General features: G+C 43.3%; 1 protein-coding gene and 1 pseudogene across 1 annotated transcript in view; both read right to left on the bottom strand.

The window, feature by feature from the left end:
• The window catches only part of TNFRSF21 (TNF receptor superfamily member 21), a 244,709-nt gene that overhangs the window by 153,139 nt on the left and 77,337 nt on the right, over nt 1-14,233 (bottom strand). The window lies entirely within an intron of this gene.
• LOC138849875 (phosphoglycerate mutase 1-like) lies at nt 10,164-11,053 on the bottom strand (annotated as a pseudogene).

Raw genomic sequence — 14,233 nt, 5'->3', positions numbered from 1 at the left:
GCAAACTTTTAATTTTTTCATTTGAAGGACCAGATAGACTCTCCTGTTTGAAACCTAATCACTGTAATCTGTTTGATGGAAGAAAAGATTTCAATTCATTCCAAATCTGTCTGGATAATCAGTAATATCCTATGCATGGTGCTTTTTGAGAAAAATGAGCTGTTACTTAATTTGATTTTTTTTTTTTTACAGGCAGAGTGGACAGTGAGAGAGAGAGACAGAGAGAAAGGTCTTCCTTTTGCCGTTGGTTCACCCTCCAATGGCCGCCGCGGCTGGTGCACTGCGCTGATCCGATGGCAGGAGCCAGGTGCTTCTCCTGGTCTCCCATGGGGTTCAGGGCCCAAGCACTTGGGCCATCCTCCACTGCCTTCCCTGGCCACAGCAGAGAGCTGGCCTGGAAGAGGGGCAACCGGAAAAGAATCCGGTGCCCTGACCGGGACTAGAACCGGGTGTGCCGGAGCCGCTAGGTGGAGGATTAGCCTATTGAGGCTAATTTAATATGATTAAGAAGTGAGTTGTTCCACTTTCAGAACATCATCCTACTATCTCAAGAAACCCTTTGAGAATAAAAAGTAAACTCTGCTTGGATTGAATGTAAGGAATCCGAAGGCCACCCACATTCTTCACCTTTGGGACTGATCCCTAAAGGCACATAAGGAGGGTATTTCTTTTTCTCTTCCCTTTAACTGATACCAAATTGCAAAGTCACAACTGGTTTGGAATTAATGGAATCCTGAGGAATCAATGCAGAAGTATTACAGGCTGTAGGGACAATAGATAGGCTAGGAAGGGTCAGACATTTCCTAGAATATTCCATGATCAAATAGCTTTCTTTTCCCTGTGATTCCCCGAGATCCAAAAGTCTGTTTTATTAACCCAGTTTCAGCCCAATTACATTTTTAATTGTTTGAGTTTACTCTTGGCTAGGGTAACCCAAAGCTTTAATTTCTTTCTAAAATTATCTCAAATGTCTTTTAAAATTTAATGTCTGTAAAAGATCTGTGTCGCTCCCCCTCTTCGTGGAGGAGCGACACAGGACCCTGCGCTGTTCTTTTGTCTGCTCGGCCCTCCCTGGGTTTGCTGCTGGTTCTTCCCGGGTTGGCTACCGACCCTTCCACCTCCATGGAAGGGCGGTTCCCCCTGCCACTTTCCCCACTTCCGCGGGGGAGCGGCACACTGCCGGCCGGCTCTCTCGGGGGCTGCACAGGTGTTCCTTCAGATAGATGTTCCTGGTGCATGTTGTCTCTCTCCTCCTTTATAGTCCTCTTCCACCAATCCCAACTCTGCTACCCACACGCTGAGTACGCTGCTCTCCTCCAATCAGGAGCAGGTCCTGCTGTTTATTGAACTGGAGGCAGCTGTGTAGAAGCTGTTTCCTCCCTTCTCAGTGCCATGTTGTGGGAGAGCAGATGCATAGAATAAGTCTTAATTCCAGTAACAGTCTAGTCCGAGTTGCTCCCCACAGATCTGCATGAACCTCATTTTGCAAACCTGATGGCAAGTCTTGAGAAATGCCCCTCATGTTAATAAGGCCGACTTAAGCTTCATGTCAGTGCTTGCCCACAGGTTCCTAAATGTGAAAGTCCACAAATTAGTGTATATTTTTCGTGGACAGATGTTGCAATTTGAAAGTACACTTAGTACTTTGAGTGCCTATATCTGTTGAGATTTTTCACTGCAAGCAAAATATAAGCAAAAACAGTTAATTTATCTTTCTCCTCATTGCTTCCACTTCCACTTCCTAACCAACAGTCTCACCTCCAATTTTACATGAATCCTTTGAGAGCCTAGGGCTCGTGAGTAGCGGCCAATGTCATTTAGTGTAGTATGGGGCCCAGGGCAGAAGCAAAGCAGTTGAAGGAGCCCTTCTCCTCTGAGAGTGGTTGAGTTTGAGCTGGGTCTAATTAGACATACCGTGGGCTGAGCTCCGGAAGAGAGATCTCCATCTCCACAGGACTCTTCTCTTTTACAGAGTGATAATTGAGATGCATTTTTCAAAAAACAAAAAAAAAAGTTATGTATTTGAAAGGCAGTTCAGAGACAGGGAGAGACAGAGAGGGAGGAGAGAGAGACAGAGAGCATCCATCCACTGGTTTACTCCTTCAAGTGTCTGCCAACAGCTAGGCCTGGGCCAGGCTGAATCCAGGAGCCAGGAACTCAAACTGGGTCTCTCACGTGGGTGGCAGGAGCCCAAGTACATGGGCCATCTTCTGCTGCTCTCCTAGGTCCATCAGCAGGGAGCTGGATTGGAAGCTGAGCACCTATATGGGATACCTACATCACATGTCCAGCTTAACCTGCTGTGCCTCAAGGCAGGCCCCAATCTTTCACATTTTTAAAACAAATGAGGTCATGCTGGACATTATTTTCAGTTAGTGTATTTTGGCCTTCCATGGTTAAATTTGGATAAATTATGGATCAGAAAGATAATACGATTACATCATCAGGAAGCAGTCATGACTGAATGCAACTGAAATCTGTGCTTTCATCATAGCACTGTCTGGCTTTGACACTACCCTCATATGTCTGAAATGCAAAGCTTCACAACTTCTGCTCCTCTGCACAAGTGCAGTCCTATTCCAGAATCTGCGATGCTGAAGCTTCTGACAAGGGCACGGGTCTTTTGTGTTTCTACCTAAGGGAAGACAAGCCTCAGGGAGGTCTCTGGACCTGAGTGTCAGATGCACCAGGAATTGAGTATAAAAGTGAGGAAGGGAAATTGAGTCTTAATTTTTTTTTTTTTTTTTTGGACAGGCAGATTTAGACAGTGAAAGAGAGAGAGAGAAAGGTCTTCCTTTCTGTTGGTTCACCCTCCAATGGCTGCTACTGCTGGTGTGCTGCAGCCGGCAAGCTGCACTGATCCGAAGCCAGGAGCCAGGTGTTTCCTCCTAGTCTCCCATGCGGGTGCAGGGCCCAAGCACTTGGGCCATCCTCCACTGCCCTCCCGGGCCACAGCAGAGAGCTGGACTGGAAGAGGAGAAACTGGGACAGAATCTGGCACCCCAAACGGGACTAGAGCCCCTGGTGCTGGCGCAGCAAGTGGAGGATTAGCCAAGTGAGCCATGGCGCCAGCTGGGAAATTGAGTCTTTAAAAATCTGTCCTTGGGGTCGGCGCGGTGGCTCACTTGGTTAATCCTCTGCCCGCGGCACTGGCATTCCATATTGGCACCTGGTTCTAGTCCTGGTTGCTCCTCTTCTAGTCCAGCTCTCTGCTATCAACCAGGAAGGCAGTGGAGGATGGCCCAGGTGCTTGGGCCCCTGCCCCTGCATGGGAGACCAGGAGGAAGCACCTGGCTCCTGGCTTCGGATCGGCGCAGTGCGCCGGCCATCGCAGCCATTTGGGGGGTGAACCAGTGGAGGGAGGACCTTTCGCTCTGTCTCTCTCTCTCACTGTCTAACTCTGCCTGTCAAATAATAAAAAAAAATTCTGTGCTAATACTTGTTACAAAGTCTGCATATTTCTAATATGGATCCCTTTACATTATGGAATATGACATGAACCTTAAAGGTAAGTATAAAAGATTTACCTATTGTTGGCACATACTAAATACATACCAAAATTCCGAGAACAATTGTCAGATATTGCATTTGTTTAGATATTGCATTTGTATTTTTCAGGATTATTTAAGAATAGAAAATAGAGAATTCTTGGTACATATTTTAAATGGATATTATTATTATCTTTTAAAATATTACGGAGTTCTTACAAGTGAAATCCCAAATATATTGAACAATTAAGAAAAAAATCAATAACTAATCTCCTTGCTTCTTTTCCTATATCCCTTCTATATTTTCTCAAAACAGCAGCCACAGTGATGCTTTTAAAACAGAAGACAAATCATGTCACTCTGATTAGATCTTCCCAATTGATTTCCATCTGTACAATAACAATCCTAATGTTAAATGCTTTGAAGAAAACAAAACAGGAGAGGGGGCTAGGGAGTGATGACAGATCCCATTTCCAATGTAGTCAGAGAGGGCCTCTCCAACTAAGAAACATTGGGAAAGAGTCCTAAAGAAAGTGAGAGAATGGGCTGGCGCCGCGGCTCAATAGGCTAATCCTCCGCCTAGCAGCGCCGGCACACCAGGTTCTATTCCCGGTCGGGGCGCCGGATTCTGTCCCGGTTGCCCCTCTTCCAGGCCAGTTCTCTGCTGTGGCCCGGGAGTGCAGTGGAGGATGGCCCAAGTGCTTGGGCCCTGCACCCGCATGGGAGACCAGGATAAGCACCTGGCTCCTGCCTTAGGATCAGCGCGGTGCGCCGGCTGCAGTGGCCATTGGAGGGTGAACCAACGGCAAAGGAAGATCTTTCTCTCTGTCTCTCTCTCTCTCACTGTCCACTCTGCCTGTCAAAAAAAAAAAAAAAGTGAGAGAATGAGATATTTGGGTATCTCATGGTATAGATATGAGATAGAGAGAAAGGCAAGTTTGAATCCAAACCTGGTAAATGCCACTAGTTCAACAGTCTATTCATAGAAAGGTACTCCTACATAAACCGACATTAGCTGTCCTCAACTCTTAACCACAGCATTGCATTCTTAGTACATGTTCAACAAAAATTTTATTAAATGAAAAATTTCCATATACCAAGTGTCATTGAGGTGGGTGTTTGGCACTGAAGTTAAGATGCCCACATCCTCTATTAAAGTGCCTGTGTTTGGGTCCCAGCTCTGCTTCCAATTCCAGCTTCCTGTTAACGCACATCCTGAGAGGAAGCAGATGATGGTTTAAGCACTTGGGCCCTTAATGGATTGAATCCTGGGATCCTGGCTTCAGTCTGGCCCAGCCCGAGTTAATGCAGGCATTTGGGAAGTGAGCCGGCAGATGAGGATATCTGTCTCTCTGTCTATCTGCCTTTCAATAAATAAATAAATATTTTAAAGATTGACTTATTTATTTGAAAATTAGAGTTACACAGAGAGAGAAGGAGAGGCAGAGAGAGAGTCTTCCATCCGCTGGTTCACTCCCTAATTGGCTTTAATGGCTGGAGCTGTGCTGATCTGAAGCCAGGAGCCACATGCTTCTTCCTGGTCTTCCATGCAGATACGGGGGCCCAAGGACTTGGGCCATCTTCTACTGCTTTCCCAGGCCACAGCAGAGAGCTGAATTGGAAGTGGAGCAGCTGGGACTCAAACCAGCACCCATTTGGGATGTTGGCATTGGAGGCAGCAGCTTTACCCAATACACCACAGCGCCAGCCCCAGGATAAATATATTTTTTAAAAAACAGATGCCATGAGCTCCTATCTCCTTCAGAGTAGTTGTCAAAGTCCTTTCAATGGCCTAAAAGCTCTCCCCATTCAGCACTGCCTCCAACCTATTCTTTCCCTCCTCCAATCCCCTCTCTGACCCTATTTCCTACTACTTTCCCCTTCCTCACTCAACTCAGCCACTCTGGCCCCACTGGTGTTCTTGGAACATTCCAGTTATGCTCCAGGTTCAGAACTTTTACACTTGTGTCTCCATTTCCCAGTATAACTTCCCACCCACATGCACTCTTTCACTTCTTTCTGGCCTTTACCCAAGTGTTCCCTTCTCTTGAGTCTTTACTAGCCAGTCTTTCCAAAATTGCAACTCTTCTCACACTCCTCATGTATTTTGTATTTCCTTTCTTTGCCTTTTTTTCTCCTTGAGGCTTAACACCATCAGCGTATTATAGTCTGACACAATTTTCTTTATTTCTCCTGGAGGTCAGAGACTTTTGTCTGTTTTGCTCACTGCCCACCTAAGACAGTGCCAGGCAACATGATAGGCACTCTCTAAATATTTGTAAAATGAAGAAATAATGGCTGAAAACTGTGCTCAGCAAAATGATCCATTTTTCAATAGTATTTAGCATTTCATTTGGGTCACACCAGAGCCATGGAGACTCAAACCAGTTTTTGTGACCAGAAGCACCCCAAGTGACATAAGAGGTAACCCTAGGCTTAGTTTAGGACAGAGCAAATGCTTTATGCATTCTTGCACCAGGAATAGCCAGATCCAGGAAGGTTACAAGGTTGGAATGTTAAGCCAGCCAAGTATTCCAAGGGGGACCAAAGTATGAATAGACAAACCCCTGGACTGAGTGGTGTTCGGGTAAAGGGCTGTGTAACTCTCACTAGAAAGAAAGTGCTCCAAGAGACTTCCCAGAGGATGGGCACTGTCATTGTGTTGACCTCCAAAGAACTGGCCTTCAAGTCTCCCATCCAAGAACTCCCGATAGAATGTACATTCTGGCTCTTTCCTCAGCTCTCAACTCTCTTCCTCTTAGGGAATTTTCTATTACCACTCACACAGAGGGATTGACAGAACCTGTCTGTGGGTATATTCACTCCCTTACGGCTTCAGAAAAAGCAGATGGGAAACTAGCCCCACCCAGCCACTGGGGGAATCCTTTAAGAATCTTCATCCTTTTATTACATCCTGTGGCATATCTAACACTCTTTTGTGTTCAGTCAATGCTGGCTCATGACCTAGTGATCAATTATTCATGACTCCGGTCAATATGGAGCTTTTACTCCAGAATTCTCTGCAAGACTATGGGCACTGTATCTTGTTGGTAATTAGATTATGCCCTAGGGATCTCTGTATGAAAGTGAGTCTGTCTCAAATGTTATGTTTCAGGATCCTAATTATAAAAATCCATAATTGGCTGCCTCCTTAAGAACACCAAGAATGATGGCTTGTCTGTTCTAAAGAGGAACACAAAGAACTGTTGCTGTGGGAAAATAAGATTTTTTTAATGACCTGAGAAAACCTGGTGGTATGGTGCACTAGAGTAAACCCTGCAAATATAAAAAAGTAAGCTGGGAACAAGACTAATCAATGCTTATACAAATGCTCTCAGGAAAAGCACTCTGATACTAATGTTGGGTCCCCTGGGATGCTGGGGAAATTTGAAGATAATCACCTGTGACACCTAGCCTTTCCTTAGGACTTGATTTTAAAAACTGACCTTATTTCTGAGCTGAGTTAATGCCAAGATTGAATTTCTGCTCAGCTGGAACCAAATCCTTTTCTAGCCATCTCTCAAGTGAGTTGGCAAGGCTCATTTTGAATTCTTTGTCCCACTTGTGCAAAATTAATTTGAGGTCATTTTGAAGTCTTTCCCCCTCTGTGCTGGAAGCAGTGAGGGGTATTTGGGTCCCACATACCCTTTGCCCATGCGTCTGCTCTGCTTTGCACTTCCTTGAAGGCATGTTCACATGGCAAACAAGTCTACATCAGGGTGTACTTCAATTGCACAAGAAATGTTTGAGTAATTATCATGGTACAATATGCTGTTAAATGCTAAGGATTGTGAGGCTATGGGAGGAGAAGTAGAGCTTACAGAGAATGTGATGGGACTAAGAATACAGGCTCTGTAATCACACTGACTTCTGATCCTGGCCTCACTTCAGATTAGCAATGAGAACTTGGGCAAGTGCCCAATGAACTATAGGCCTCTTTCCCCTCACCTGTAAAATTGGGGTAATAATCCCAAATCAGAGGCAATTATATTTATAAATAGATCCAAAATCATTTACATTTTCTAAATAGCATAAAATATAATAGCAAATACACCTTGAATGTTATGCATAGTCCTTAACCTCCAGAAGCTGAAAATTGGGAAGAGAAATAAACCTTGCACATGAAACAAGCTACTATGGGGAGAAGCTGAAGGGAGGAAGGCTCAAGTTTCAAAATATATGTGAAAGGAAGTAAGTGCTCTTAGCAATGAGAATGCATACCAATTTCTGCCTAGAGATTATCCCCCATCATCCATCATCCAAGCCTCAGTGCTTTTGTAATTAGAAAGTGCAGTGCTTTGGTGAGCATGCCTAATTTAAATTCCACCACATTCCAGATCATGTGAGATCAACATTTAAGTTAAAAGTTGTTAGTGTCTTTGAGATACAACCTTTAGCAATTCTACTTAAAGGAACAGGAACATTGTCACTACCAAAAAATCAAAAAAGAAAAATTTGTAGTACCCCCTCAGAGTCTATAAAATCTAAAAGGCAGGGAAAATCATGCCCATGGTTGCAAAAGGAAGAGTCTGATTTATTAGCAAGCTTGCTATCAGGAGTTACAATAATGTTGATGCAGAAGTATATACTCATATATATATAAACATGTATATGTAATATATAATGTATATATGTCTGTATGTAACACATATATAATAGTGATATTAGTAATATGCATATAATAACCAGTATTGAAACAATATATATGTTTATATATAATATATATTTTTATATAAAATATAAATGTAATAGGGATATATTTATATAAATATATACAATATATTGTATATACAATATACAATATATACAATATAAATGTAACAGGGATATATGTATATAATATTATAATGTAGCAACTATCATCAATGGCCAATCTATTTAACCTCTACTGTACAACTTTTCACACATGTGAGGTCTCTTAAGGTCAAGGACCCTCTAAATATAGAACAGCATGTGTGAAGCCCCACCCCTGGCTGTGCAGAGCTCCAGGAAACAGGTGGCATGTGAATGACATGGAGATATTTAAGGCATCGATTGTCCTCCATAAAGTGGACACTTTGGGTTTTCTGACTTGAAGATGTGGCTATTTTCAACCTTTTAATTCTAGGCTGTCTTTCTCTTGTCTCTATGGTACAGCACACACCCTGTGAATAAAGTCTACTTCATCCAAGAAAAACAGCCTCTGACAGTCCACTTCCTCCTACCTCACCTGGGGCAGACCAGTTGGCCTGTCTTTGACATAGAAACATTAAATGTGCACAAATGGTCGCTTTACTCAAACTCCCAAAACATCCATTAAAACAAGAATTTAATACTAATTTCATAACACCATCAAGCAGTCTCTTTTTAAAAACTAGTTTTTTTCTCAATGAGATTCTTAAGTCAAACAATTTTGTAATCAAATTCTCTATATCTTGCTAATCTGGTTTAATGCCCTTTTTAAATATTGCACATAACTCCCTTATTATACTGATCTGGAAGAAAGACTCAGTACAGTTACACTCAAAATGAGTACTAGGCCCATGTGAATGGGTTAAGCAATTGGAACATGATGGACAATCCAACAGCAAAAGACACGCTTGGACGTGATCAAGAGGAATTTCACCTCCATTAAATAAGGCAGAAGAGGGATCCTAGGAAATACAGCAAGATGCACTCCTACCCTTTGGAGGTCAAGCTTTATCCCACAGTGGTGTGAGGAATGGCTTATTTTCTGGTGATCACATGTGGGACTATTTTAACTACCACTAGAAACCCCAGAAGGGTTTTCTTGTTTGTTTTTATTTTGTTCTGTTTTGTTCTTATAAATATAAATGCAACACATAAACTTTATTCAAGCTTGATCCCAACCTTTCAGAACCAGCCTCTCTGGGGCCAGAGAGGAAGGTACTTTTATTTCCTTTTTTAAAAAATCACCAGGCAGGATGTCAGTGCTGTGGTGCAGAGGGTAAAGCCACTGCCTGCAGTTGCATTCCATATGGCCTCCGGTTCAAGACCTGACTGCTCCACTTCCATTCCAACTCTCTGCTATGGTCTGGGAAAGCAGTGGAAGATGGCTCAAGTGCTTGGGCCCCTGCACCGGTGTGGGAGACCAGGAGGAGGCTCCTGGTTCCTGGCTTCAGATCAGCCCAGCTCTGGATATTGGGGCCATTTAGGGAGGGAACCATCGGATGGAAGACCTCTCTTTCTCTCTGCCTCTCTCTAACTCTGCCTTTCAAATAAATAAATAAATCTTTAAAAAAAAATCACCATGCAGGCAACATTCACTTTCCACTGTGATAACTAGAGCCTCCACCAACCCCTCCTCAGACAGTGACCCAATTGGAGAAGCATGCAGGTCTGGCTTCTGGGAACACAATAGGCTTTCCTGCTTCTCCCCATTGGTTATGCCTTAACCTCTACCATCCCTATCCCTACCCTCTATCCCTATTCAAACAAAGCATGAGAAAAAAGTGGAGTTTCATCCTGTCAAATCTCTTGAATAAGAGGAGCCCTCCCTCAGCTTGGACAGAGAGCTCATGCCTCAGAGGTACCATCCTGCATAGATTCCATGAAGAGAGTGGGTGCAAGAGACCAAATGGCTAAAAGGAAAACAGAAACTTCAGTCCCCATCTGTTGCTACAATCTAAGACACCTACAGATATGGCCAGTGTGACATGTGCAGGGGATGCGTGCCTACATAGTTATATGCGTGGTCTCTTCATCCCCCAGGAAGTGCATGGGCTTGATGGGCTTCAAGTTCTTGTCCAACCCACAGACAATGGAGTATCAGTCAGCAGGTCCAGCTTCTTGATGGTCTCTTCAGAGAGAGCCTCCAGATGGTTGATAGTGGCCTAAAGCTCTTGCCTTGGACTACAGTCAGTACCTGTTTCCCCTCCTTGATCTGGGGGCATGATTTCTTCATTCCAAAAGCGTGGAGCTCTGGCTATGGTTGTCCTTTAGACTCCCAGGAGAGCAGCTGATCTTCAGTGAAGTCTCCTTACCTGTGATCCTTACTGATGTTGCTATAGAAGTGATGGTCAGAGGCCAGGAATGTGGCACAGTAGGCTAAGCCTACACTTGTGGTGCCGGCATCCCATATGGAGGCCAGGTCAAGTCCTGGCTGCTCTTCTTTCCATCCAGCTCTCTGCTTATGGCCTGGGAAAGCAGACCCTGAAGAATCTCCTGTCTCCTGGCTTCAGATCGACTCAGCTCTTGCCATTGCGGCCATTTGTGGAGTGAACCAGTGGGTGGAAGACCTTTCTCTCTGTCTCTCCTCTCTCCCTCTCTCTGTCTGTAACTCTACCTTTCAAATAAAATAAAATAAAATAAAATCTTCAAAAAAAGAAAAAAAGAAGTGATGGTCAGGCTCCATGGGAGCAGTGGGACATCACAGGAGCACCTCCAAATCTTCACCTGGGTCTCACCATGCTTGTTAGCAGTTTCTTCTTCATTGAAGCCAGTCAGAGCCCCCACTGCCACTCACTGAGGAACCAAGTCATCACTGCTGGCAGCCACATCCGGTCAATAGCATCCGGTACTGTCCAGAGGGACCAGGCTGTTCCTTTCTGCCCCGAAGCCAGCATCTCATAGTGCCTGCCTGCCTCCTCATGGATAGCAGGGCTGAGGCACCAGTCGTTGCAGCAATTATCCAGGTTCCAATTACTCTCCCCAAGCCAGATCAGCAGCAGCTTGTAGGCAGGCAGCCAATGGTGAGTTGGGGGTGTGGTGCCAAGTGTCGCTCATGGAGATTCTCAGGGATCATTTTTAACTCTTCCTTGAAGACAGTTGTTATATGTTTTCTAAAGCATTTATGATGCCAGGATTCAAATAGAAATTTTTTCTCCTGGACAACTTTAGGAAATCATGCAATATTTTTCCTCCCAAGATGAACTTAGGTTGGCTGTGATCTCATACTATTCTTGATACAGTGTTCCTTGCTTAAGGAGGCAGATCATCTGAAGACTGGGAAAAGTGTGGGTGTGTAAAAAAAGCAGTCTCTTTTTAGGCAAATACTGAGTAATTCAGAAAGCATTGTAGAAATTATCTACAGCTCCTCTATAAATAAGGGACTCCATTCCCTTTGTGTCTTCCCCAGTTGTAGCATTCTGTGAATCAATCACCACTTGAGTTTCAACTCCTGTCAAACCATCACCAGGTCTTAATTATCTCTCTATTTCCAAAGCCTCCCACAAGGTCTGGCACACAGTAGGGTCTCAACATGTTTTTCCTGATGAATGTATACATTGTCTCACTTTTTACATGCTTCATTTTTTTTTCTGTAGCAAGAATAATACGTTGGGGCCAGTGCTGAGGCTTAGCAGGTAAAGCTGTTGCCCACAGTGCCAGCATCTCATATGGGCACTGTTTTGAGTCCCAAGTGCTCTGCTTCTAATCCAACTCCCTGCTAATGTGCCTGGGAAAGCAGTAGAGGATGGCCCAAGTCCTTGGGCCTCTGCAACCATGTAGGAGACCTGGATGAAGCTCCTGGCTTCTAGCTTCAGCCTAGCCCAGTCCTGACTATTGGGGAATCAGCAGGTGCTGATGGGAGATTCTCTCTCCCCCCCACCGCCTCTGCTTCTTCTTTACTGTAACTTTTTCAAATAAATAAATATTTTAAAAACAAAATAATCATGTGTTGTCACTAAAGGCTCACAATTCTGTTCTTCAGGGTCACAGAATCACACTCCTAAAGTTTTGCCATTCTTGTTTTATTCTGTGACTATAAGGTATACATACGTGTGATTTACCAGTGTGGATAATTTTGGTGAGTGGATCAGTTCATATATTTATCCAATGAATGTTTTCAGAGCACTCATAATATTGGACTAGGCACAGTTCCTTATACCAAGAAACTTGTCATATAATGAAGACGGACAATAAACATAAAATAATGTAAGTTTTGTGGGAACAGAAGAGTAGCTGACCAGGTCTAAGGAATTGATAAAGGTTTCCCAAAGAAGGTAATAAGCTCAAACTTAAGGTTAACTAAGAGTTAAATAGGTAAAAGTGGGGAGAAGGCTGGGTGACACAGAATGCAGAAGGAACTTCAGAGCCTGTAATTGGTGGGGCATTTTTATTATTTTTTTAAAGACAGAGATGAAAACTGCCATACTACCACCCACATGAGAGACCTGGAAAAAGCCCCAGGCTCCTGACTTCAGATAGGCCCAGCTCCAGCTGTTGCAGCCACTTGGGGAGTGAAGCAGTGGAGAGAAGATCTCTCTCTCTCTCTCTCTCTCTCTCTCTCTGCCTCTGTCACTCTGCCTTTCAAATTAATTAATTAATTAATTAATATTTTTTAACAAAGATCTAATTGCAGTGAGAAAGTTAAAAAGAGATAAGATCAGAGGTCAGGAGAAGTATAGGAAAACTTTAAGAGTGGCAGTGAAGAGGAAGACCGTGGAAGCAGATGGAAAGAGAATTAGATGGATTCTGGATACACTGAGGAAGAAAATGAATGAATAATGAATGCATGTGTGTGGGGGAGTTGGGCTGGTGATTAAGGAAAGAAGTCAAATCTGATGCCTGCTTTGAGAAACTGAGAGGACCTTTGGGGAGGGAAGGTGAACAATGATGAATCCCATAGGGTTGCTATGTGATATCCGAGATGAAATGTCCATGGTACTATTGTTTGAATTTGTCCCTGAAAATGCATATGTTGTAGCCTAATATCCAGTGTGATGGTATTTAGAAGTAGTGCCTTTGGCAGATAATTAGATCATGGGGGCGCTCATGAATGGGATTAGTGACCTTTTAAGAATGAGAGGGAGATGATCTTCCTCTCCAATATGTGATGATTCAACAAAAGGTAGCCATCTTCCAACCAGGGATCAAAGAAGCTAGCACACTGATCTTGGATTCTCAGCATCCAGAATCATACAAAATAGACTGTTATTGCTTAACCACCTATTCTATATTTTTTGTTATAGCAACCCAAACTAAGACAAATAGTTGAGTACACAAATTTGGATCTCAAAAAAGAGCTTTGCATTGAAATGATCAAATTAACAATCATCAACCTACAATTTAGAAACTGACACTGTTAGAATGGATGTCCTGAGGAGGAGGAGGCAGCTGAGTTGTCAGTCCTAAGAAATACCAGTCTTTAAGGGCCACACACATACTCTGTTTCCTGATGTCACTACTCAGTCTCTACGCCTAAGGACCAGATTCACTCTACATCACAGGGATCTGCTATGGTTTCAATGTGTCCTTCAAAGTTCACGTATTGGAAACTTGATCTGCAATGCAAGGATATTGAGGGTTAAGACCTTTAAGAGATGTGTAGGTCACACATCGCATTTTTCTCATCAATTAATTAATGCTGTTATTACAGGAATGGGTTTGTTATCACAGGAGTCGGCTCCTTTTAAAAGGAAAAGTTTAGCCTCCTTTTTTCTCTCTGACCCTCTCTTTGCCCTTCTGCCATGGGATGGTGTGACAAAACGGCCCTTGTCAGATGCCAGCCATTTGATCTTGGACTTTCCAGCTTCTACAGCCATGAACCAATAAACTTCTGTTAATTATAAATTATTCTGTGATATTCTGTTATAGCAAGAAGAAAAAAAGAACTAAGAATCTAACAAGGCACTTTCTATTAAAATGTTAGCTGGGAACTCTGTGAAGGTACAAAATTAAGCCTCAGGTACCTTAGGGTGTATCACCTAAATTATCACCCAAAATTGAAATCATTTGAAAATCTTGCTTGGTTGTATGGGTGTAGAGAAAAGAGAGCTAATTGTTAAATATGTGAGTGCCTAAGA

The sequence above is a fragment of the Oryctolagus cuniculus genome, chromosome 5, assembly GCF_051225735.1.
Source record: "Oryctolagus cuniculus isolate XC-2025 breed Fujian yellow rabbit chromosome 5, ASM5122573v1, whole genome shotgun sequence".
Lineage (NCBI taxonomy): Eukaryota > Metazoa > Chordata > Mammalia > Lagomorpha > Leporidae > Oryctolagus > Oryctolagus cuniculus.
This window is presented reverse-complemented; position numbering and strand designations above follow the sequence as displayed.